The sequence below is a fragment of the Rutidosis leptorrhynchoides genome, chromosome 3 (genome assembly GCF_046630445.1).
Source record: "Rutidosis leptorrhynchoides isolate AG116_Rl617_1_P2 chromosome 3, CSIRO_AGI_Rlap_v1, whole genome shotgun sequence".
Taxonomy (NCBI): domain Eukaryota; kingdom Viridiplantae; phylum Streptophyta; class Magnoliopsida; order Asterales; family Asteraceae; genus Rutidosis; species Rutidosis leptorrhynchoides.
In genome coordinates, this window is record NC_092335.1 from 329,634,504 (window position 1) to 329,657,892 (window position 23,389).

The 23,389-nt window shown below is 39.0% G+C and overlaps 1 non-coding gene across 1 annotated transcript; it reads right to left on the reverse strand.

Annotated features, from left to right (window-relative positions):
- Positions 1–12,437: 12,437 nt before the first annotated feature.
- LOC139903385 (small nucleolar RNA R71) lies at positions 12,438–12,544 on the reverse strand. The gene has a single exon (XR_011778208.1). It is a non-coding gene; the product is annotated as a small nucleolar RNA R71 (small nucleolar RNA).
- Between the last annotated feature and the right edge of the window lie 10,845 nt (positions 12,545–23,389).

Consider the following 23,389-nt stretch of genomic DNA (forward strand, 5'->3'; position numbering starts at 1 on the left):
ATTGTCCTTGGTAGTTTTGTGATAAAATCCATCGTTATTCTCTCCCACTTCCATTGCAGGATTTTGGGTTATTGAAGTAATCCGGAAGGCCTTTGATGTTCGGCTTTAACATAAGTAGCGACGTCCCTTTTAATGTTCGGCCACCAATATTGTTCTTTGAGATCGTGGTACATCTTACCGACACCGGGGTGAATCGAATACCTTGACTTATGGGCTTCACCTAGAATAAGGCTTCGTAAATCCCCATAACTAGGCACCCAAATTCTTCCAGCGAAATATCGGAGTCCGGTCTCCTTAACTTCGAATCAAGAGACGAGAATGTTCAAGTGTTCGTGTGAAATATTTTCATCCTTGAGAGCCTCATCTTGGGCTACACGAATTTGATTATTGAGATTGGTGTGGATGGTGATGTTTAAAGCTCGAACACGAAGATGCACCATTCTTTCCTTTTGACTTAAGGCATCGGCTACTACATTTGCCTTCCCGGGATGGTAACGAAGCTAACAATCGTAATCGTTCAAAGTTTCAATCCACCGTCGTTGTCTCATGTTTAGTTGTTTTTGATCGAAGATGTGTTGGAGGCTTTTGTGATCGGTGAAGATAGTACTTTTGGTTCCATAAATATAGTGTCTCCATATTTTGAGTGCAAAGACAACGGCTCCAAGTTCAAGATCATGTGTCATGTAGTTTCATTCGTGGATTTTCAATTGTCGGGAGGCATAACCAATAACCTTCTTTTGTTGCATCAATACGCACCCAAAACCATGTTTTGAGGCATCGCAATATACAACAAAATCATCATTGCCTTCAGGAAGAGATAAGATAGGAGCGGTGGTTAACTTTTTCTTCAAGATTTGAAACGCGGACTCCTGTTCGGTTGCCCAAACGAATTTCTTTCCCTTGTGAGTTAACGTGGTTAAAGGACGAGCAACTAAGGAGAAATCTTCGATGAATCTATGATAATATCCGGCGAGGCCCAAGAATTGACGAATGTGAGTAGGAGTAGTAGAGGTTTCCCATTTGCTAATGGCTTCAATTTTTGCGAGATCGACTCTAATACCTTGGCCGCTCACAACATGAGCAAGAAATTGAACTTCCTTTAACCAAAATTTACAATTGGAGAATTTGGCATAGAGTCGTTCTTGTCTCAAGAGTTCAAGCACAAGTCGGAGGTGTTGTTCATGTTCTTTTTTGTTTTTAGAATAGACCAAGATATCATCTATGAATACCATAACGAATTTGTCGAGATACGGTTTGCACACGAGGTTCATAAGGTCCATGAACACCGCCGGTGCATTAGTTAACCCGAATGGCATTACAAGAAACTCATAACTACCATAACGAGTACGGAAAGCGGTTTTAGAAACATCTTCCCCCTTAACCCTTAGTTGATGATAACCCGAGCGGAGATCAATTTTTGAATATACACAAGACCCTTGTAGTTGATCGAAGATGTCATCGATGCGAGGAAAAGGATATCGGTTCTTCACCGTCAATTTATTTAGTTCATGATAGTCGATGCACATTCGTAGGGATCCATCTTTCTTCTTAACGAATAAAATCGGAGCACCCCATGGTGAATGGCTAGGTTGAATAAAACCACGGTCAAGTAGTTCTTGAATTTGACTTTGTAATTCTTGCATTTTGGATGGAGCAAGTCTATACGGTGCACGTGCTATGGGTGCGGCTCCCAGAATAAGATCGATTTGGAATTCAACCGGTCGATGAGGTGGAAGACCCGTCAATTCTTCGAGAAAAACATTGGAAAAGTCACTAACAATTGGTACATCATCGATATGCTTCTCATCGGTCTCGACTTTCTTAATGTGGGCTAGGATTGCAAAGCAATCATTACGAAGATATTTTTCAACTTTAAGGCACGAGACGAGATTGAGTCCGGTGCAACTGTTATCGCCAAAGACAATCAAGGGTTCACCATTCTCGATAGGAATTTGAATTGCTTTAAGATCACAAAGGATGTGAGATTTCGTTTCGGCTAACCAATCCATACCAATTATTACATCGAAGCTCCCTAGTTCTATAGGTATCAAGTCAATTTCAAACTCGTTACCCAATAAGTTTAACGTACACCCCCGATAAAATTTCTAGGCACTTAATAGTTTTCCTTTGGCCACTTCAATGGCGTAAGTAGTATCTAGTGGAAGTGGTGGAGTGCAAAAGGATTGAGTCAAGGCCTTGGATACAAAACTCTTATCGGCACCCGAGTCGAATAAGCAAGAAACATAAGAGTTGTTGAGAAGAAACGTACCCGTGACTAGTTCATTGTCATCTCAGGCATCCTTGGTGTTAATGTTGAAAGCTCGACCGTGTGCATTGGGGTTAGCTTTCTTCTTTGGGCATACATTTCTAAAATGACCCGGTTGGCCACATTCGTAACAAACACCCGGTTTTGGTGCATTGGGCCCCTTTTGAGTGACGGGGGTGGTACTTCTACAATCGTTGGCCACATGACCACTTCTTTGACACTGGTGGCAAAATGACTTGTCACATTCACCAAAGTGATGCTTGTGGCATTTGTTGCAAAAAGGTTGATTTCTGGCATAACTCTTCTTGCCATCAGAGGTGAAAGACTTCTTGGCAAAGTTGTTGTTGTTGTAGTTACTTGATTGGGGGCTTCCCACTTTCTTTTATTGCCACCCGATTTATCCTCGGCCTTAGGTGCCGGCACTTCAATTTCATCCACCGTTTCTATCAATTAGCGGGCCATCTTTAAAGCTTCTTGTAGGTTAGCGGGTTTGGATGACATTACCCCGTGTTTAATGCTCTTAAGGAGACCATCCATGTAAAGTTCAAATCTTAGGGACTCGGGAGTCACGAGGGCCGGACACATTAAGTCTAGCTCGGCAAACCGTTGATTATAAGCTATGAGGTCATTTCGGACCGCTTTTAAACTTCTTAGCTCGTTTTTGAGCCTTCGAGTCTCTTCACGCGAGAAGTACTCGGTGATCATCTTTTCTCTTAAGTCGGCCCAAGTGAGTGCGTGGGCTTCATCAGTACCTACTGATTGTACATATGTATTCCACCATGTGAGAGCGATACCAGTGAACATGTGGGTGGAGTACTTGACTTTGTCTTGGTCTCGGCAACCGCTTATGCTAAAAAATTGGGTGAGAGCAACTGGTCCCTCGGATTCATCGAAAGTGTGAGGTTTGCACCCCATGAAGTTCTTGTAGGAGCACCCCTCATTTGAATTTCTGGCTCCATGGTTGTTGTTGTTGTTATTGTTGTTGTTGTTGTTGTTGTTGTTGTTGTTGTTGTTGTTATTTTTATTGTTGTTAGAGGAGTGATTGGCCATGGCCGCATCTACAGCGGTGGCTATCATTCGTTGAAGAGCTTGTTCGGGAGTTTCATTGCATTGACCTCGGCGAGGAGCCATTGTTCCTTCAAGACACAAGAATATCGTTGATTAGTATTCATAATAATAATAATCATGATATGGAATAAGGATAGAGAGAAACTTTTCCTTGACCCGCCCTAAATTCCTTATGTTATAATGTCGGATGTCCATATGAGTCACCGTAATATAATCCCGGAAATTATATTACCCTAATTCATATGTGCATTTAACATTACCTCATAAGGTTAAGATGAAGTGTCAATCAAATTAAACAATGTGAGATTAAGATGAAATAGAAGTTAGATACGAATAGAAGAGTTCAAGTATACATGTACAAGTAGTCAAGCAAGTCCTACTTCAAGTCTATATGCCGATTGTAGTCTAGACTCACTAATGCACCCTATGACTCGGGGTTGACACAAATGAACTCTAAATCCCTACAACCAATGCTATGATACTGTAAGACCCAAATATTTATTGTACATAATGTATTTATGGTGTATGATGCGTGTTTGAAGTGCACGAAGCATGTATGTGTTGTTCGCTCGAACGTCGAAGGAAACTGGACATTGTATGAAGTGACAAGGTGTGTACGTATCTTTTTGACCCCAAATAAATTTTGAGTTGATGTTTCAAAGTCATGCCATTGAAAAGAATATCTTATTACGTTTCCAACGATATTTGATTCATCAAAAATGGAGCTACGGTCAAAAAGTTATGGCCAAAACAAGTTACTGAAAACTGTTTTTTTCTCAGTTACCAGTACCTGTAAGGTTGAGCGGCGCTCCACCCTTTGGAGCGGCGCTCTGATTGCGTCTGATGCGTTTTTTTATCATTTTTAAAGGGTTTAAATGAGGGGTATTATAGTCCTTTCGCATATGGACGGTTTGGGGACCCCAAAACTGATCGATGGGCTATCTTATCCTCATTTCACCTCTTTTCACTCACACACTTGCATCTAGAGAGAGAGGAAGGGTTTAGAGAGAGAGAGAGAGAGAGAGAGAGAGAGAGAGAGCTTGATTTGGAGAAGAAGAAGCTCAAATTGATCAAAAGCTCGAGTGTTAAAGTTGTTCATCTCGCTCCCAGCTACTTTGTAGTAGTATTAGTAAGTTCAAACTACGAATTTTATTTGTTATATTTGATATTCAAGTTAGGGTTTGAGTTTGATTTGTTGTGAAACCCTCTTAGATGATGAAATGGGTTTATGGTGACTAGTTATTCTTGTCACTTGGCGGGTTTTGGGTTGGTTGACGATTCGGCCTTGATTAGGCTTTAATCTTGAGTTTAATCACTAGGTTTAGTGATTATGGAAGTGTTGGAACACTTTTGGGTGTGTATGGTTGACTAATTTTGAAATGCGTCAAAATTAGGGTTTGGTGTCAAAATGGGTGAGACACGTGTTCAACGCTTGTGTTCGGGTTTAATCGGTATGTTAGGATCATTTCCACTCGTGTTAGTGAATATTGGTTAGTTAAGGCGCGGTTTGTGCTTGGAAGTGCATTTGGGTCGAAATTGCACTAGTTGTCAGTTTGGGTTGATTTGTAAATCCACCCTAACTGTGTTGATGTATTTTAATAAATGGATTAGGTACTTTCTATTGGCGTGTTGTGGATTTACTCAGTTGCATTCATCAAGGCGACAAGGTGAGTGTTAATATCCTATGTGCATATGTATGTGTAGGATGGGTGCGGGTCGGGTGAAGTGATTCTCGGCTATAGAGCTCACTTCATATATAGGTGGATTTGATGGACTTGTGTATGGGTCCAATTGGCACGGTTGTGATCATACGTGTTGTGATGTGGATTAATTAACCCCAATGGCGAAGAGTTTTGATATTGAGAAGTGAGTCACGTGTGGATGCGGATTCACGATGACGCGTATAGTTCGGTCATCTTATTGAGGTAGTGGTCTCGTGTAGTGCGGATTCACTAAGGCTCGTGTAGTTCGGCTAACCTCGATGTTGTTGTGTTATTGAAGATAGTAGTCTCGTGTGTATGCGGATTCACTAAGGCTCGTGTAGTTCGGCCAACCTTGATGTTGTTGTGTTATTGAAGATAGTAGTCTCGTGTGTATGCGGATTTACTAAGGCTCGTGTAGTTCGGCCAATGTTCATTGTGGTACTTGGTTTTCGGTATTGGGTTAAAGGGTTAACCTTGGGCGTTTATATATTGTTGTATATATATATATATATATATATATATATATATATATATATATATATATATATATATATATATATATATATATATATATATATATATATATATATATATATATATATATATATAAACGTATTGTTGTGATGTAGCAAACCCTCCGGGTGTAGCTTATTTGGCGTTATTCACATCGTCGTTGGTGAACTTGCTTTATTGAGGATGTTATTTGATTGTTGCTTAGTGATCGTACGGTATGCTTAGATTAGCTTGCCTTTATGCTTGGATGCTCTGGTATGCGTTATTTGATTATTTATGTGGCGTGTCCATTTTATGCATATATATGTATGTAGTATATTCTCACTCACTAAGCGTTAGCTTACCCTCTCGTTGTTTACGTTTTTATAGATTGCATGGAGACGATGGATCGGGTAAGCGTGGGGACTAGTGGACTTGCGTAGTTTGCTTTAGAGGATGTGTTTTTGGATCGATTAGGATTGGGTAGTGTATCCCCAATCACCATGCTCGGTCTTTATTTTCTATTAAAATCATGTCGTCGAACTTGTATTTTGTACTTAAAGGGTAATTTAGGCATATGTGGGCCTGGTGTCGTATAACTCATTTTATTATTGAAACGTGTTACATTTAACTATTATTAAATGTTGTGAATAGCATTTCATCTAAAAGTGTCAGGAAGCGGGAGATCTTTTTGCGGGAAAACGTCATTTGGGACAGCAGGGATCGGAGAGGCGCGCCCCTATATGGAGCGGCGCTCCATTTGCCTGTAAACTTGATTTTTGAATTAAAAAAATGTAAGCGAGTATTGGTTGGATAACTGGTTGGGTTGTTACAAGCGGTATCAGAGCATGGTCTAAGGGATTTAGGTGACTTGAGATAGGTGCCTAGACTTAGACTTTTGTGTGTGCTTAATTTTGTGCGGGACTTGTAGGATTACGGGTCGGAATGGGTTATAGTTAGTGCCTTGTTGTAGGTGGACTAACGTTTATATTAATATGCGGATATTATTAATATGTGATTGCGTTGTGTTTTGTTCATGTTTGCGTGTGCATATATCATCGAGCGAGGCGGTCGTTGTACTAACGAGCCGATACGGCGTGTATGCGTAATAAGGACTTGCAAACCTTATTACAGGTGCAAATCATGTCTAGCAAGTGATGTACGCCGAGTGTTTAGCAAGATGGGGCGGTATTGTGTGTGTGTTTAGCAAGATACGCCGAGTGTTTAGCAAGAATGGCGATGGGAAACGGGATTGCGGAGCAAATGAGTGCGTTTCGAGAAGAAATGGATAGAAAGTATTCTGAACTTCAAAGTAGTGATGAAATGGAGCGTTGTCTTAAGAGCTTCATGAGGACTAAACCCCCGATGTATGACGGGAAACCGGATCCTTTGATAAGCACAACTTAGATCTCGGATGTCGAAGGGTGTTTTCAAACTATTGATTGCCCTCCCGAGAAGAGGACAAGATTCACTACTAGCTTGTTGCGAGGTAGGGCGAATGATTGGTTGGATGGTAAGATTGATCTTGTCGGTGGTGAACCGTTTATGGCGTTATCGTGGGACGAGTTTAAGAAGGAATTCTTCGAGGAGTTCCGAACTTCAGCCGATTTGTTGGAGTTGCGTAATGAGTTGCGAAATTTGCAACAGGGTTCTATGGATTTGAATACTCTCAAGACGACCTTTATGGCGAAGGCTCATTTTGGCCCGGAGTATTTGGGGAATGATTGTTTGTTGATGGAGGATTTCTATCGGACTTTGAATGATGACTTGAAGAATAAGATTAGCCGGGGTTACGCGAAATTGTTTGCGAAATTATTCACCTTTGGCTAGAGGTTTCGAGTCGTATTCGCGATCGAAGATGAGTGAACCTTCAAATGAGAGAAAGGTTGTTTCGTATGGTGCTCCAAGTAAGAGGACTAAGGGTCCGAGTGTGAGCACGGGTGGTGCACGGACGGGGTATAGCGGATTCTAGTGCATCTAGATGTTACAATTGTGGCGTGAGGGGTCACAAGTCTTGGGAATGTTCGGTGCCAAAGGGTGATGGCACGGTGTGCTTCAATTGTCAAGAAGAAGGACATCGTAAGTCGAAATGTCCTGAGTTAGCGGGGACGGGTACGGTAAGGAGACGTTAAGGTATGTTTCGTTTTAATAAATATATCCTTTGATTATTTATTATGTGCCGTTTGAGTTGAGCTTGCTAAATGCATTGTGTTGTGCATGTTATTGTTAAGGGTGACGTTCCTAATGGAAGTACCCTATGGTGACATTTTGATGGTTGGGCGAAGGGCGTAAGACTTGGTGCAACCAAGCATTCCTTAGTATTTAGGAAATATTTCTACCAAGCCATGTGCGTGGGCTTTGGTGTTCAGATGTTAGAGCGTGTTCACTCTCGTGTTAAGTTAATGAACCGTGAGGTTCGTCAGGTGGATGAAACCCTTGAGATCGAGTGTTTAGTCTCGATGCATGTTGGTAATGGAGTCTACATGACGCGACGTTAGGTGCCTCTTTCATACCTACTAGCGTAGTATTCGACTCCGATTGTATTGCTGTTACATTGTACTTAGGGTACCGGAGAGAAACCCTTAGGTACATGAGTGACTAGGTGGAAGTTGACAAACTATAGCAATCAGATGATTGCGAGAGTAGAGTTTATGTAAATTGTGGTACACTTTTAGTTCAAAGTGTTTAAGGATTGGTTAAAATCCTTCGTGTGCTCAAGGTTGGAGCAAGATGTGGTGATGGGTCGTGTGAACCCAATTGTTGGTAAAGTCTACCTTTGGTAGCATTGTACGGTTGTACGAGATGTGGTTATGGAACGTAGTTCCAAGTGGGGGAGTTACACTCCCGCACGAGGAGGTCTTAGTGTGAGATTTCGGATAATGCTTATGGTAGATCCAAAATTTGTGTTGGGACCTAGTTTTGGTCGATTTGTGGTAGAGTACAATTTCGGTTAAATTGTACTTATGATTTTGGATTTAAATTATCACCGAGGTAGTAATGTGGTAAATCTCGTTGAGAGATAATGGACGTGTTTGACGAGCAAGGTGAGATCCCTCGGTTAAGGGATGTGCGTGTCGGATTCTCTTCTATAGAATTATTTTTTTGTGCCTATGTGTGATATAGTTGGTTCTTCCTCGACTGTGGTGGCGATGTGTGCACGTACGTGTGATGCATGTGCAAGGAGTTCCAAGTGAGTGGGATAAGTATACATGTACTTATATGATGTGTTTATTTGTATGAATGGATATGCGTTGTCCAAGTTAGTGGTATATGCGTTGTACTCTAACGAATTATGAATGGATATGCGTTGTCCAAGTTAGTGGTATATGCGTTGTACTCTAACGAATTATGAATGGATATGCGTTGTCCAAGTTAGTGGTATATGCGTTGTACTCTAACGAATTATGAATGGATATGCGGTGTCCAAGTTAGTGGTATATGCGTTGTACTCTAATGAATTATGAATGGATATGCGTTGTCCAAGTTAATGGTATATGCGTTGTACTCTAACGAATTATGAATGGATATGCGTTGTCCAAGTTAGTGGTATATGCGTTGTACTCTAACGGATTATGAATGGATATGCGTTGTCCAAGTTAGTGGTATATGCGTTGTACTCTAACGAATTATGAATGGATATGCGTTGTCTAAGTTAGTGGTATATGCGTTGTACTCTAACGAATTGTGAACGGATATGTGTTATCCAAGGGTTAGTGGTATATGTTGTTGTACACTAACGGTTGTTATGAACACCGATGGGAAATTCGAGTACCATTCCTGTGTTGAGATTTGGGAGGTGGATCATGTGTAGATGCGGATTCACGATGACACGTGTAGTTCGGTCATCTTATTGTGGAGGTGAGTCTCGTGTAGTTCGGATTCACAAATGACTCATGTGGTTGCGGTCATTATATTGTGGAAGTGAGTCTCGTGTAGTTCGGATTCACAAATGACACATGTGGTTGCGGTCATTCTTTTGGGATAGTGACTCTCGTTGATATCGGCTAAAAAGTCACGTTTTCACCCCGGTATTAAGGCCCAAAAACAAGAAAGATTCGAACTTTGTCAGCAAAATACCCACTTCGTCGGTTAGAATTGAAGAACAAGTAATTACGAAGGTTGTGCAAAAAGAATCAAGAGAATTGAAGCTAAAACGAAGATTCTAGAGCGAAAACGGTGAAAGACAAGAAATCAAGTTACGATCCAGGGAATCAAGGCTGACCAGCACACCATACGGCTTGCCATACGGCCTGCCATACGGCCTGCTCGTATGGAAACGGCCTTCCAGATAGGTGCCAACACACGGCCCACCATGCGGTCTACCAGCAATACGGCCTGCCAAATACGCCCCACCATACGGCCTGCCATGTGGCCTGCCAGGCGTATTTTGGCATTTTCCTAGTCTATTTAATGGGTCTTTGTCATTTATTCCAACACACACTTCAATTTACTTCTTTCTCTCTCTTATACAATATTAGTCATACTCTTAAGGCCTTCGACTCCGTGCGGGAAACCTAGTACCCGGAGAAGAACGCTGAAGATTGTATTAGGAGCGGTCTGGAGTCTTGAAGTTGTCACTTTTGTATTCAGAACTCGTTTAATCTACTGGTACTTCTATCCTTTATCTTATATAATGTTTTATGATATTGTTACCATGATTAGCGAGTAGTTATCTTTAGTGTATGCTATGATGTAAGCAGTTATAATGCCGAAATAATATTATGGTTTGTGTATGTTGTCGAAATGCTTTCCGATTATGCTTTAAACTCAATCGCTTTTCCAACTAATAGAACGTAGTTATAGGCTCTGTTATTAGGATGTCGCGAACCCCGATTCAGAGTATACTATCTGTGTCATCCCTTGGTAAGAGAAGTCTATCGGATACAACGTAAGATCGACTGAGGCACACCGGTTGTAGTAAGTCTATCATGCTTTGGATTTCGACTGAGGACTCTTTCGTAGTGAAACATCTGACTAGACCCCTAGTAGATTGTCGGTCCCAGACCATGCTAGTGTAGTCACCAAGCATATAAACTTCGTACGTGCACGCTGAAGCACAGCGGTTGTTGTAAGCTGTAACTCTGCTAAGTAAGGCCATGGAACACAGTTAGTGTTGACCAGTACACTTCACCATAACGCAGTCTCAAGCATTGCACCCCGCTTGAGGGATTCTTAGTTAATTAAGGAACTATTTGTTTAGACACATAAAGGATTGGACCGTTAGGATAATCGAACGTGTTCATGGAAGTCATCTTGACTTGGCCATGGTGTTCTTCATGGTTGAACTCTTTTTAAGGGCCAAACTATCTTTTACCAATCATTAACAAAAGCATTGAAACACATCACATCTCTCGAATATGGTAAACCAAGTATTCTATTACGCTTAAGAAAGTTTAGACCATTTTGGAATGTTAATACGTCACCCAATCTAGTCACTCAATTGGATGAGCCGTCTGAACGTGTATGCCTGTAGTCAGACTGCACGGGCGTCGGGGGTAAGGGACGTTGCTGTCTATTCAGAATCTTCAAGACTAACGCAGTACCCAGTGACATGTCTTATGACAGGGGCATTTAGGACCAGTGTAATTAATACAAGGCCTCTGCCTACTCATGAGCCAGCATACCATAATCTCGGTAGAATAACTGATGAAGTCATAGTATGCACTTACTTTAACCTTATCTGAATTACAAATTTTTTTGCATTTACTTTACCTGTCTTATAAATTAGAAAATCCCAAAATAAGCATTCACTACTCCATAACTATCTTAGGCTAAAATATAGGTTCGGTGTTACTGATATCTCAAAAATAAGACCCTAGGTCATACTTCCCTTACTCATGAGGAGTAGTAGGATTTAGGCCCTGCTAAATATAAATTTAAAACAGTACCTTCCTCCCACGAGTGGCTGATCCTGGCGAGCCGCGGCTCGACGACACCGCGCAAATAAAAACCGTCCATTTCGGCCATATCACGGGAGGATACTAGTTTTTGGCGCCACTGCCAGGGAACTGGTATCAGGCAATACTGCTCTCTATCAAACTTATTCGCAAGTATTTAGTGGTGTCTAAGAAAGACAATTGTACACGGACTTGGTTATTGGATTTTCCGAACAGTCACCAATTATATTGGGACCAAAAGGATCCTGCCTCTCTGTAGTCGGCCTGGCCACTTGGTTTGTTGAATAGTTCGTACGGAGCTCTGTTACCGAAATACCAGGGAATCAGTAGCCAGAACCAAAAACATATTCCACCATAGGATAGTTAGTTAATTAGACTAGATTACTTTAGATTACCTTAGACTACCTTAGATTAGATTACCTTAGATTAACTTAAGTTAAAATTAGATTACCTTAGAATTAAATTAGTTTAGTTTAGCTTATTATAATTTAGTTTATTTACGAAAAATTAAAAACAAAAAGGCATACCCAGTGTATGACCCAAACCCAATCTAGACCAGGGCCGTTGTTATTCGTACCTGATCCAGACGCAATAATCTCTAAAGCATGCAAGGAAGCACGAATCAGAAACCAAATGGCGTTACGCGTTACTTTAGCAGAAAACACCAAACCCTCGATTGAAGGTCGAGGAGGACCAATCAGATTTCCAGAGATTCAAGGACACTCTTTCTAGTTAAAACATCACATCATCCAGCTCATTCAGAATAGCTGTCAGTTTCATAGATTACCGAATGACGATCCTAATTCTCACCTAGATAAATTCATATAACTTTCGAACTCCTATAAACAGCCAGGGATAGGACAAGATATAGTCCAGCTATACTTGTTCCCCTATTCTCTCACTCATCATGCTCAAACTTGGTTTGAAGGACTGTAAAAAGATTCCATCACGTCATGGACGGAGATGGCTACTAAATTCCTAACCAAATATTTCCCCCCTTCTAAATAAACCAAACTAAAGAATGACATCATTAACTTCAAACAAAGCTATGATGAATCTCTTTACACCGCATGGGAGCATTTCAAAAACCTGCTGAAGAAATGCCCTAATCACCAATTAGAACAGTCAGCCCAAATCTGTACCTTCTACAATGGTCTTACGGTAAATCATAGGACGACGATCGATGCAGCAGCTCAATGGAATCTGATGAACCAAACCGCAGACGAAGCATGGGAATTGCTCAAAAACATGACGATGCATCATCATGACTGGAACAGTGGTGAAACAACTTCATCATCTGCCCCACTCTCTGCACTTAATAATCAAAAGGAAGCCATCAAATCCCTGACAGATAAGATGGAATCTCTTGCTAAACAACTCGGAGAATTGAAGACGCAGCCGCAGCAGGTTAACCAAGCCCAGGCTTGTGTTAATTGTACCAACCCGCAGCCTACTGAAGAATATCAAGTTGAGTACAAAAATCCTGACGGTTCAGTCTGTTACGTTCAATACCCAGCTCGTCCAATAAATCCCGGATTCAATTAACCACCTAGGGTTAATCAATTTCAGTGAAGCAATCAACCTTTTCGCTATCGCTATCCACCTTATCCAGCCCAACAATCTCAATTGACCTACGATCAACCGCTTCCATTCACTGGTCCCCCAGTTGAGGAAAATTCCCCTACCACCCAGATTACAAAACCAACTAACCCCACTCTCGGAGCTGATGATCTGTTAACTCAGTTCATTCAAGGACAACAACAGCTAAATTAGAGAACTGCAGCCAGACAAGATCAGACAGAGATACTAATGAGAAATCAATCAGCTCTGCTTAAAAGTTTGGAAACGCAGCTTGGACAGTTATCACAACGCCTTGAAACCCGACCGTAGGAAGATTGCCAAGTAATACTATCCAAAATCCCCACATAGAAGAAGCAAAGCAAATGGATTATGTAATCCCAGAGGAAGAACCAAGGAGAAGATCAGCTAGGCTCAAGAACAAATCAACATATACTCAGAAGCTGACCCCTGAAACTCCAGTTCGCGTACCTTATCCAGGAAGGCTACAAGGAGAACCATCCAAGCTTGATTCTTTCAAACTTAATGGAAGATTCCTGGACACCATGTCCAAAGTTCCCAACCAGAAGAGATACATCCGAAGGCTTCTCTCTACAAAGGAGAGGATACCAGACTATAATAAAATTCCACTGAGTGAAGAATGCTCTGCATTACTCAGAAACTCTCTACCACCTAAGCTAGGAGATACGGGCTGATTCGTTTTCCCGTGTTCAATCTACCAATCTGGAACCATTCATGCGCTACTTGATTTAGGAGCAAGTATCAACCTAATCCCCTACTCTCTCTACAAGAGATTAGAGTTAGGAGACTTGTCACCAACCAAAATGACTATCCAACTTGCCAATCATACAATTCGATATCCTAAGGGCATAGTTGAGAAAGTCTTGGTGAAAGTCGACAAATTCTTGTATCCTACGGATTTCGTAGTAATGGATATTAAGGAAGACCTACACACCCCAGTAGTGTTAGGAAGAACTTTCATGAATACGACTAGGACTGTCATTGATGTGTACAATCAAAGCATGATCTTACGATCACATGGGAAGAGCGTTACCTTCAAAATTAACCGACCAACCGATCTTTCTAGACAGGCAGAGATGTTTGCTATTTCCACTAGACGGATCACTTCCGATGACGAGTCCTCACCACCAGCCGATGATATCGAGATGGGTGTCGAATCACAGTCTGTAGATGACCCAGAAATGGAAGAAGAGGATCCCATCGAAGAAATAGAGGAAGAGGAGGAATCTGAAGAGGAAGAGGAAATGGAAGACGCAAAAGAAACTGCGACAACACCCGTTCCAAGCACTGAGCGTCATGAAGAAATAATGAGGCTTGAGATGGCAGATCACAGTTTAATCATTCGCTTCAAGAAGAAGACCGACAAGGCTGAGGTTAAGGATATAGAAATTGATCCTGTAAGTATCAAAGTGGAGAATCAGAATACTGAAGAAACCCGTTCATCAGACGCATCCTCAGAGCACGATACCGATGATGACGAGGAAGAGCATCATGAAGACATTCTGACTAACTCACACTCTCCAACCGAACCAGATCAAGGGGAGCTGGACTCTTCTTCAGATCGAATTCCGGTTATATCCACAAACACATACATGATCACCTTCATCAATGATACCGATGATTTTGAAGACATTCTCGAAGCCATCCGAAAGACAACCATTGATTTTTCGCTACGCTTAACAGAACGAATCATGGCTATTAAAGAAGAGCACCACCTCTATCTCCGAAGAGAAGACAATGATGTTGAAATCCTAGAAGAACGCATTCAAGACTTTATCAATTCTCTTCACGATCATATCTATCACGAAGAAAGGCAACGAGTGCATAATTCAGTGGTTCGCACTATTCTCAAAACAAGATTCTGTCAAGATCAGAAGATCATTTACTCTAGGGTTTATAACACCTTAGCCGGATCTGCACTTCCGTTCTCACGAAACGAACGAGCACTACTGACTCTCATCCGGAAGCATATGGATCTTTCCACTGGACGCCCGACATATCATTCTGATTTGCAAATGATCGAGGATATTCACAGTTTTTTCGCTCTTTTGGATAGAGATAATTTCGCAGCATACCAGACAGACTAGTGATTTACGTAACAATTGATCACCACGTTGATCTGATTATCAAAGAGTTACAAGACGCTGTTATGGAGGAAGCAAGATGAAACAATCCATTCTCTTATCTTGAACCAGATCGAGTCAACATTGCCACCTATGTTACGAAGCAGCTATCACGTATCTTTCATGAGTCCACAGATCCTAGTTTCACATTTAAAGCTGGATGTCGAGAGATATACTCAAAGACGGTGAAATTGATGCTCGGATCAGGACTGCTGTTCACTTCTTTCCAGCTTCGTCTCTTAACTAATCTGTGCAAAGTTACAGACTCCCACTGTGGAGATCACCGTTCCGAAGACTTCGAAATTCTAAAGATACAGTTTCTGACATTATTTGAAGACCTCCAAAATGAGCATCCCGTCAGAGAATTCATCAACACCAGCACTGCTTCCATGATTGACATTCATGGGTCAACCAGCAGAGCCGTGGATCATATTCTCATCGGACTTCAAGACTTATCAAGAGCCGAAACTGCACATTGTTTATCTTTCAGAAGATCTTCAAGGGAAGTACCGGATCTGTTACCACTGTTGGTCCGACATTTTCTCAGGATTTATCCACCAAGACTCACATTCCCTCGAGAAGACCAAGATCACAACCATCAACGAGGAATGTTTGCTTTTTAAAGCATCACTACGGTCGAGCCAACGACCTTAAACAAAAGCGCTTCTCAGGAGGCAACCCGTGCAATAAAGTAGAGTAGAAGAATATAGGATGACAAATGAGCCGATGAAGAAGCAAGGAATCCAGCCGTGTAGTGACCCGAACTTTTCTATGACTATATATTAAATGAAAACTATATTTGCATTATTAAATGTTTCCAACATGTTAATCAATCAAACTTGTTAAGACTTGGTTAATTGAAACGGAAATTATGTAAATGTTTGATCACCCAGTTTGACCTATGATTCACGAACACTATAAGTGGTATATGACATGATGATACATATATGAATAAATATATATGTTTAACATGATATAATGATAATCAAGTATCTCATTAAATATAGTAACAATAGGTTATATACTTAAAAATGATACTATTTACGTAAGAAACTCGAAATGATATATATAACGATTATCGTTATAACAACGCCTTACTAAATATATATGAATCATATTAAGGTATTGTTAAATTATATTTAACACGATAAAATGATAAGTAAATATATCATTAAGTGTGTTAACAATGAACTACATAAGTTAAAACAAGACTACTAACTTAAGAATTTCGAAATGAGACATATACGTAACGATTATCGTTGTAACGACATTTTAATGTATATATATCATATTAAGATATATTGATATATCATGTTAACTTGATAATATAATAATTTAACATCTCATTTGATATAATAAACAATGGATTAACAACAGTAAATGAGATCGTTAACTTAAAGGTTTCAAAACAACACTTACATGTAACGACTATCGATGGCTAAACGAATTCATTAAAATGCATATACATGTAATGTATATAGATGTATTTGAACACTTTTGAAAGACTTCAAGACATATATCAAAGTACTTCCAGTTAACAAAAATACTTACAATTACATTCTCATTCATTTTTATCAACAATTCTACTAGTATACACCCGTATTCGTACTCGTAGAATACGTAGCTTCTAGATGTATGTACTATTAATATATACACTCCAATAATCAGCTCTTAGCAGCCCTTGTAAGTCACCTAAAACATGTGGGAACCATCATTTGGCAACTAGCCTGAAATATCTCACAAAATTACAAACTAATGGAGCCTTGAAGGAAACTCCAAAATCACGTTTTCATGCACTCTCCATAAGACTTTCATTTTGAAATTTTTATGAATCAAATTACTCTCTCTCAAGTGTGCTTCATTTTTTCTAAGTTTTCTTCATCATCTTCATCAAAATCTAGCTCAATCTAGCTCATAAATCCTAACTTAGATCATCACACAAAACAACAACTCAAGAACACACCAATAACACTTTCAAATTTGCTAGCTTACTTCCAATCTTGCAAATCCATTCCAAGTAATCATCCAAGTAATTCAAGGAAATAATCATATTCAAACTTTGGTTCAATTTCTATAACTATAACAATCTTATTTCAAGTGATGATCTTACTTGAACTTGTTTTCGTGTCATGATTCTGCTTCAAGAACTTTCAAGCCATCCAAGGATCCTTTGAAGCTAGATCTATTTTTCCCATTTCTAGTAGGTTTATCCAGAAAACTTGAGGTAGTAATGATGTTCTTAACATCGTTCGATTCATACATAAAAAGCTATCATATTCAAAGTTGTAAACTTGTAATCACTAGAACATAGTTTAGTTAATTCTAAACTTGTTTGCAAATAAAGTTAATCCTCCTAACTAGGCTTTTAAAATCAACTAAACACATGTTCTATATCTATATGATATGCTAACTTAATGATTTAAAACCTGGAAACACGAAGAACACCGTAAAACCGGATATACGCCGTCGTAGTACAACCGGGGGCTGTTTTGGTTTGGATAATTAAAAACTATGAAAAACTTTGATTTAAAAGCTATACTTCTGGGAAAATAATTTTTATTATGAACATGAAACCATATCTAAAAATCATGGTTTAACTCAAAGTGAAAGTATGTTTTTCAAAACAGTCATCAAGATATCGTTCTTTCGACGGAAATGACTACCTCTTTCAAAAATGACTTGTAACTTGTATTTCTGACTATAAACTTATACTTTTTCTGTTTAGTTTCATTAAGTTAAGTTCAATACGAAACCATGGCCGCTTAAATCACTCAAAACGGATTAGAAATGAAGAAATGGCGAGTAAAACAAAATTGGTAAAAACTACTCATTTTAGCTACGTGAAAATTAGTAACAAATCTATTCCAACCATAACTTAATCAACTTATATTGTATATTATATAATCTTGAGATACCATAGACACATATACAATGTTTCGACCTATCATGTCGACACATCTATATATATGTTGCGGAACAACCATAGACACTCTATATGTGAATGTTGGATTTAGCTATACAGGGTTGAGGTTGATTCCAAAATATATATATACTTTGAGTTGTGATCAATACTGAGATATGTATACACTGGGTCATGGATTGATTCAAGATATGTATTAAATTATTCATGTACGATCAATTGTGGACTTCTAACGTTGGACCGCTAACTGGACAACTTAAATCATCAACACGTAATAAAGAAAATATTGTGAATATATTTCGATCATATTTTGATATATGTATATATTGTTATAGGTTCGTGAATCAATCCGTGGCCAAGTCTAATTCTTGACGAAGTGATAATTGGTGAAAGTGAGTTATAGTCCCACTTTTAAAATCTAATATTTTTGGGATGAGAATACATGCAGTTTTATAAATGTTTTACAAAATAGACACAAGTAAATGGAACTACATTATATGTGTGAACGATCGAAGCCGAATATGCCCCTTTTACTTGGTAACCTAAGAATTAGTAAACCGGTCTGCTAATTGACGCGAATCCTAAAGATAGATCTATGGGCCCGACGAACCCCATCCAAAGTACCGGATGCTTTAGTACTTCGATGTTGTTTTATCATGTCCGAAGGATTTCCCAGAATGATAGGGGATATTCTTATATGCATCTAGTTAATGTCGGTTATCAGGTGTTCACCATATGAATGATTTTTATCTCTGCAGTTTGCGAAATGCCTGAGTTGAGATGGTTATTATGAAAAATGAAATCTTGTGGTCTATTATTATTATGATTTGATAAATGTAGAAATTAAACCTATAACTCACCAACATTTTTTGTTGACGTTTAAAGCATGTTTATTCTCAGGTGATTGTTAAGAGCTTTTGCTGTCGCATACTTAAATAAGGACAAGATTTGGAGTCCATGCTTGTATGATATTGTGTAAAAACTGCATTCAAGAAACTTATTTCGATGTAACATATTTGTATTGTAAACCATTATGTAATGGTCGTGTGTAAACAGGATATTTTAGATTATCATTATTTGATAATCTACGTAAAGCTTTTTAAACTTTTATTGATGAAATAAAGGTTATGGTTTGTTTTAAAAATGAATGCAGTCTTTGAAAAACGTCTCATATAGAGGTCAAAACCTCGCAATGAAATCAATTAATATGGAACATTTTTAATCAATAAGAACGGGACATTTCAGTTGGTATCCGAGCGTGGTCTTAGAGAACCAGAAATTTGCATTAGTGTGTGTCTAACCGAGTTTGTTAGGATGCATTAGTGAGTCTGGACTTCGACCGTGTTTTTCTTTAAAAATGATTGTTTAATAAATTTTGTTGGAAACTATATATTTTTAACATATGAATATTATGTGTTATATTAATCTCTTAACGTGTTTGATATTATGTGATAGATGTCTACCTCTAGTACAAGTCCCATTGACTCACCTAATAATAATGATGAGTTAAATGTAATTTGGAATGATTCGTGGACTGATTCACAAGTTCCCGAAGAGGAACCGGAAGAAGAGGAATCGAAACCGAAAGAGGAGGAACCGGAGGAGGAGGAACCGGAAGAAGAAATGGGACCGGTGGGGGAAATAATAAAACGGTTAAGTAAAAGAAAATCTTCAACCAACCGACCAAGGTTAATTATGGTCAATGGTGTTTCCACCAAGGAAGCAAAATATTGGGAAGATTACCAATTTTCCGATGAATCGGATCCCGATGAGGATTCCGATGATGTTATAGAAATTACCCCAATTGAATTTAAAAAGACAAGAGAGAATAATAAGGGAAAGGGTATAAAAATAGAGAAATCTAATTCCAACCCCGATGAACTTTATATGTATCATCAACCCCCGAATTCCATAAGTTGTAACAATGACCCGGGAACCTCTAAACCACCAGGTTTTTCTAAACCATTGTAGAAAATGACAGCTCGTATTAGGGGAACATCATATATCCCTAAAAACTTAGCAAAAAGAACCAAGTTCGAAGAAGAAGAAACGAGTGAGTCGGAATAAGAAAGTGGTAATCATACGGTGTAATATATGTAATATAGTATGCTTGTGCTTTATGATATATGTAAAAATTGCTTGTATTGTTTAATAAGTATCTTTTATGAATCTAATCCTTGTCTATTTTACAGTATAAAAACACAAAATGGATGTTAAGGATAGGCGACCAAATATTTTAGAAGACCTACCCGGAGACATGATTGATGAAATCTTGTCTAGAGTTGGTCAGAATTCCTCGGCACAACTATTTATGCAAAATCAGTTTGTAAGACATTCGAAGAACGTTCCAAGAATGCCTTAGTTTATAAAAGACTTTCGTTTGAAAGATGGGGGATATCACATTGGGAAATCCATAAGTTACGATGTGTTTACTTTGACGCATATATTTCGGGGAACCCAAATGCTATTTTACGCAACGGGTTAAGAAATTATTTTGACTCAACGTATCCGAACATAGGACTTCATGATTTAGAAAAAGCGGCTAACATGCAAAATAAAGAAGCATGTTATGCTTACGGGTTAGTAATGTTCGCTTCTCACCAAAATGAGAAAAAGAACATAGGATTACAATTATTAAATAAAACATTCCCACAAGTGACGGATTCGGTAATTGGGGTAAGAAATGAGGTTTTTAGGTTATTACGAGACTGTTGGTCATTACGTAACCTTCATCCTTTTGACGACGTTACAACATGTGGTCTTACTATCGGTCATAACGGTTATGTTCCACAAGACCAAGGATGGGAAGTGGTATTAGTAAAACCAGAATGCATGACTTGTTTCTGGACGTATGAATTACGTGTTTTTATTGCCTTTGCTGAACGCCTTGTGCATTAACTAGAATTATCTTCGCAACTACTTTGTATCAAAGTTTTTATGTGCTATATTTCATGCTATACGTAAAATAGCGGTATTATAAATTTGCAAATTAATGTATAAAAGTTTGAATATGAAATTTTTTTTATGATTAGTTTTTCATATAGAATTGTAGTAGTTGAAATGGTATATTAGCTACTAAGTATGAACTTAACGGGTAGGTACTACCTGAATTAAAAATTATGAAACGCTAATATGAAGAAAGATCTTTTATAAATAAGTTCATATTATGCTACGAAATACTATTGACTACTCTTGATATTCTATATGATTAACTCGTTTCTTTTGGCTTTGAAGGAAATGGCACCAACTACTCGACATACCGTGAGTATGAATGAAGAGGAGTTCCGTACCTTTCTTGCTGCGAACATAGCCGCAGTACAGGCTGCGATCCATAATAATAACAATAACTCTGAAACTAGCAACGGAACAAACGCCACAAGAACTCGTGTCGGATGTTCCTACAAAGAATTCAATACCTGCAAACCGCTGGAATTCGATGGAACTGAGGGTCCAATCGGATTAAAACGATGGACTGAAAAGGTCGAATCGGTATTTGCTATAAGTAAGTGTGCTGAAGAAGACAAGGTGAAATACGCTACGCATACCTTCACAGGTGCTGCATTAATATGGTGGAACACCTACCTCGAGCAGGTGGGACAAGATGCTGCTTACGCACTACCGTGGTCAGCATTCAAGTACTTAGTAAACGAGAAGTACCGTCCCAGAAATGAGGTTAATAAACTTAAGGCGGAGCTTAGAGGGTTACAAACGCAAGGTTTCGATATTACCACGTACGAACGGAGATTCACAGAATTGTGCCTATTGTGTCCAAGAGCGTTCAAAGATGAAGAAGAAAAGATTGACGCGTTTGTAAAAGGGTTACCAGAAAGGATCCAGGAAGATGTGAGTTCAAACTAACCTGCCTCCATACAAAAGGCAAGTCGAATGGCTCACAAGCTTGTAAACCAGATCAAAGGAAGAATGAAAAAGCAAGCGGTCGATGAGGTTAACACAAAACAACTTAAGAGAAAGTGGGAAGAAACCAGTGACAAGGGTCACGAATACAACAACAGTAACTATCGTATCAACAACCAACCCCAAAATCACAACCACAAACAAGGGTCACGAATACAACAACAGTAACTATCGTATCAACAACCAACCCCAAAATCACAACCACAAACCTTTTTTCGCAACAATAACTGAAACAAAAACCATCCCAACAACAACAACTACAACAACCGTTTCAACAACAATAACAACCGCAACAACAACAATTCCTATAACAATAAGAATCAGAATCAGACATGCCATAGGTGTGAAGAAAATCACCCGGGGTTTTGCTCAACATTTTGCAACAAGTGTAAAAGAAATGGTCATAGCGCGTTAAAGTGTGAGATCTACGGACCAAGGTTTAACAGAACTAAAGGAACAAATAGTGTCGGAACAAGTAACGCCAGAACGAGTAGTGTCGGAGCAATTAATGCCAACATTGTTTGTTATAAATGTGGAAAACCGGGCCACGTTATTAGAGATTGCCCGAATCAAGGGAATACTAATGGGCAGGGCCGAGGAAGAGTTTTCAATATTAATGCAGCAGAAGCACAGGAAGACCCGAAGCTTGTAACATCCCGCATTTTTCCGTTAAATTATTTTAACGCCCGTCTTTTTATTGTAATATTATCCTCAGTATCTCGATTCATAGCCTCCATTAGCTAACCTTCTTAAAATATTTTCGTTATTGGATTTTAACATCTCTCGTACTCTCGTGTAATTCAAAATAATTCGTTTGGTTAATTCACGCACCCGCACCCGAACTAGAGGGACTAAACTTGCAAAGAGGCCAAAGATTTGACTAGGTCAACTAGTCAAACCTTCAACCTCCTCCTCTCATTTTCTCTCTTTCTCTCTTTTCATACTTCCATTTTCCTCTCAAGAACTCAACCAAGATTCATCATCTAATTTCGGATTTGGAGGCTAACATCAAAACAAATTACATATTTGGAATCCTCCCTTCATCCTCTTCGACTTGATACCAATTTCATCTCATTTGGGTAACTTTCTAAAATTACTAGATTTTGTGTTCTTGATGTTTTTGAATTATAAAAGTGTTAATTAGTGTCTATGGCTCGTGTATAACATGAATATATGTTTTGTTTGTTCGATTTGTTGTTTTGAGTAACTAGTTTGAACACTTGAAAATGGGTTTGCTTAATCTTTGATTTTGGAAGATTAAATGTTGTTAAATCGTTAAAGTTCATGTTTTAATTGTGTTACTAGTATCACTAGCTTCATTTTGATGTGTAGGTTGATTTGTAAAACTTCAAAAACATGATTAATGATTTTGTGATTCTTGATTAGGGTTTGATCGTTAACTTTTT